The following is a 4,704-nucleotide window of genomic DNA, read 5'->3' on the forward strand; positions in this document are numbered from 1 at the left end:
CTAGAGGACATCCAGGCAAAGATTCCAATCCTGGCTCTGTCACTCCCTGGTAGGGTGACCTTGGGCCAGTTTCTCCTCTGTGCTTTTATTTGCTCATCAGTAAAATGTAAAGAGTTCAGCATTTGTCTTTCAGGGTGTTGGGAGGATGAAATAATCTGCCTGCCACGCAGAAACCACTGTCCACTTGGTGGTCTAAACGCGTTACATCCGTTCAATCGTAGTGGCTGTTGTGTGGGCATCCTGTCTATTTCCAACTTTAAAAACTGGTTCTAGTGTTTCACCATCAAGCATAATGAAAACCTATGGAAATTTCCCTGAGACGGTCTGTCTCTATTTTACTGTTTGGTTTATCCAGGCCATATATTGACTTTTGTCAAGTGCCTTTGCCACATCTCTTGAAATCATGATACTTTTCCCCCTCCTTTATCCATCAAAACAGAAAATTCCTTCAGCAGATTTCCCAAACTGATCCATTTTTGATTTGTTAAAATAGCCTCTCTACACCACGGTGCTAACCTTTTATGCATTGTTCTGCTTTATTTGCTTATACTGCATATGGGATTTTTATAGCAATGCTCTTAAGAAAAATTAAATTGCTTACCTAATTGTTTTCAAGTGATACCTTCACTCATCATTGTTTATCAACAGTGTGCCTGCTTCATAAAGATAATTCAGAAGTTTCACTCCTTTTTCTCTACTCTGGAACACTTTTAAACAACCTTAGAAACCATCTGACCCTCAATAATTTCAAATCATCCAAGTGGACATTATTTGTGTGTGATGTTTTATGGCAAATGGCTCAATTTCTTCCATGATAATTGGTCAATTTCTTTTTCTTTTCAATTCCTGTTGAGTCCGTTTTATTGAGCCCATTTCTTACAAAAGCATTCATTTACTCTAATGTTTCCACTTGTTAGAAGGCAATCTGCACTCAGATTTATTGGTTACAGAAAAGTCATAAAAATTTTTCCAGTCCACATTTGTTTAGTTTTAATTCTTTCTTTCCTTAGGTTTATTCATTAACTTTTAATTAAAAAGAGAAATAATCCACTGTTACACACACCTCACCCTGTGTGTTTCATAGAAACCTTCCTCATCTTCCCCCCACCCATTCCACAGCCCAGTCAAACGCAGTCTCTGATCTTCCTTGTAAATGCTCTCCAAACACAGCAGAAGCCCCCAGGCCACATGAGTCAGGGCGTGGGAACGGGACACAGGCAAAGGAAAGCAATGGTCACAGAGGCAGGAGCTTTGTCAGGCCAGAGAGCGACCCGTAGCCCTGCCCACACGTCAGAATCACCCGGGATGCTTCCACCGTCAATGCCAACGGCTGGACCGCTCTCCAAACCAGAGCCTTCGGGACAGAGCCTGGCACCGGTGTGTTAGGTCTCCTCAGGCAGTTGTATGACATGTGCATCCACAGTCAAGACAACCACACTCCGGAAACATGCAGGGAAGGGAAAAACAAAACCTTTAAAGGAATGTGGCCTCACTTGTCTCTAAGCCGCATCTGCTCAAAGACTTGGGCCTTGGACGGAGGAGGTCCGGCGGATCAGCTTTGGGGATTCTGTTCCAGACACAATGGCTTAGGTCTTTCTACAGGGCTCTGAGAAACGGGAACTCATCCTCACCTCCTAACACAGGCTTCCAGCAGTAGTAGTCATGCCTCAGGTGAAAAAAAAAAAAAAAATCCATACACAAAAAACATAAAACTTCTGTCCCAACAAGGTGGAAAAGCAGTGCCCGAGGCGTCGAAAGCACAGAGCCGGTTCTTGCAGCTCACCGCTCTGCTCTGCACCTGCACAGATGCACCATTTCCAGGGAGGATTTAGCATCACGAGCACAGAGCCTGGGATAAGGCTTCAGTGTCTCTCATCTGTGACCTAGAAGTGTAACCCAACAGGATGGCATGTTCAAACTGAATGTATGGTTCAGAGGCTATGGTTTTTCCTGTGGTCATGTACGGATGTGAGAGTTGGACTGTGAAGAAGGCTGAGCACCGAAGAATTGATGCTTTTGAACTGTGGTGTTGGAGAAGACTCTTGAGAGTCCCTTGGACTGCAAGGAGATCCACCCAGTCCATTCTGAAGGAGATCAGCCCTGGGATTTCTTTGGAAGGAATGATGCTAAAGCTGAAACTCCAGTACTTTGGCCACCTCATGCGAAGAGTTGACTCATTGGAAAAGACTCTGATTCTGGGAGGGATTGGGGGTAGGAGGAGAAGGGGACAACAGAGGATGAGATGGCTGGATGGCATCACTGACTCGATGGACGTGAGTCTGAGTGAATTCCGGGAGTTGGTGATGGACAGGGAGGCTTGGCGTGCTGCGATTCATGGGGTGGTAAAGAGTCGGACACGACTGAGTGACTGATCTGATCTGATGGTTCAGAGGAAAGCCCCTTGACTCTCAAAACAGGTAGAAAATTTATTGCATAATTATTCTCTGCTCAGTTAGTTCATTAGCTCAGTTGTGTCCAACTGTCTGCGACCCTACCAACAGCAGCACGCCAGGCCTCCCTGTCCATCACCAACTCCCGGAGTTTACTCAAACTCATGTCCATAGAGTCGGTGATGCCATCCAACCATGTCATCCTCTGTCGTCCCCTTCTCCTCCCACCTTCAATCTCTCCCAGCCTCAGGGTATTTTCCAATGAGTCAGCTCTTTGCATCAGGTGGCCAAAGAATTGGAGTTTCAGCTTCAGCATCGGTCCTTCCAATGAACACCCAGAACTGATCTCCTTTAGGATAGACTGGTTGGATCTCCTTGCAGTCCAAGGGATTCTCAGGAGTCTTCTCCAACACCACAGTTTAAAAGCATCAATTCTTTGGTGCTCAGCTTTCTTTATGATCCAACTCTCACATCCATACATGAGTACTGGAAAAACCATAGCCTTGACTAGAGGGACCTTTGTTGGCAAAGTCAACCTCATTCTATTCCTCCCAAAATACCCATCTTTAGCTAACCCGGTAGGTCAATCTTTTCCTATTTCATTCTTCCATTTTTTTTAAGGCTAAAGTAACTTAACTTTAGTGCTGGATAACATGTCAGCTAGGCAGACTTTTAAAACTCCCCCACACTTAACCTAAGAGTAGTTTTATACATTTCAAACGATAATCGATGGTAACCCTGCAGTCAGAGAGACTGTGTTTGCATCCTTGGGCACTTTTTCAACTTTTAGTTTTAAATATTACCTACCTCATGGGATGGTCATGAAGATGGAATGAGATAAGCATGCAAAGTGCTTAACGCAGTGCCTGCCACCTCGTAACACTATGGCCGCTCACCCAACAGCTGTTTACCTGTCGTGTTATGCAGCGTGCGGCACGGGCTGGGCTAGGCTCGACGGATGTGGTGATGTGGAAAATCAAACTTGATCCCTGCTTCCACGGAGCTTACAAACTAATTCTCAGCAGATGCCGGCTGTTATTATTTCACGATGCTAAGAATGAGAATGATCCTTTCGCTGCTAAAAATAAGTACTGCAAGTGGTGCAGCAAGAATTCGCAGCCTTTGGCTTGGGCTTGCTGACTCCCAAGTGGCAGGTATTTGTACAGTTAAGTTTCACGGAAAGAAGCAAATGCAGCGCTGAAGGGCTGGATAGCTTTCTGACTTTGATTAAACTTGAAATGCCAGGGATTAGGAGGGTATAAACACAGGCTGAGACAACCAACTTCCTGTTCCCAAGAAGTCTTCACCATGCCTTATGACCTTTATTTAAGTCACTGCCCCTCTCTGTGCTTCGGTTTCTTCCTCTGAAAAAATGAAGATATTGGGGCAGATTGTGTCTAAGATGCCTGCCAGCTCCAACATTTTCCAGTAATTTTAAGTGTGTGCATGTGCCTTTTGTTTTTCCCTAAAAACAATGATGATTCAGGCCTGCCAGATTTAATATAGCAGTGCCGAAAATAACTAGGCAAAATGCTTTTCCACAGACTGAGATTTTAAATAAAATTAATAAGAGAAGCACGGAGTGGCAGCGGCTGGTAGTTGTCTGCTCCGCACTTTGCACTTCTTCCGGGCAACTGAGCCCCACTTTACGTGGAGTGTCTATGTGCCCGGTTAAAAGATCTTCATTTCCAGCCTCTCTGGTGACTCTGGCTAGAATGTTACTGAATTCCAGTAATGACACGTCAATTGCTCTTTCCAGTACATCTTCTTAAATGGGAAGGGTCTGGCCCTTTTTCCCCTCATGAAGAGCAATCAACAAAAAGAATATGTGGGAAGAAAAATGCTACTGAAACAGGCAAAAGAGTAATTTTTTTCCCCAAAGTCAATGTTTTCAGACAAGCTTTTTACTTAAGCATCACCATCAGCTAGCAAGCCGTGTGTACTCTCTTTAGAGGATTAGACTGGTTCGGACACCCTTGGCACTGCTAGGGGCGGGGAATGCCATCACAGACCAACCGCAGGCTTTTCATTCAGCATTCGTTCAGAAACGTGTACGATTGTTGAACGTTTCCCGTGCGCTCTTCTGTCCTCTATAAAAAATGGCCCAAACCCCTTGCGTTGTTACATTTTTATTAGGAAATGTAATGCAGTAATCCAAATGGAAGATTTTATCTACATCCATTTGAGAATGCCAAAATGCACTTCTCTGATAAAGGCATCTTACTAGAGTTCTCCAGGGAAACAGGACCACCAGGAAGTACACATTTAGAGAGAGAGAGACAGAGAGAAATCTATCTTCAGGAACTGGCTTACA

Source organism: Bos taurus, chromosome 10, assembly GCF_002263795.3.
Source record: "Bos taurus isolate L1 Dominette 01449 registration number 42190680 breed Hereford chromosome 10, ARS-UCD2.0, whole genome shotgun sequence".
Lineage (NCBI taxonomy): Eukaryota > Metazoa > Chordata > Mammalia > Artiodactyla > Bovidae > Bos > Bos taurus.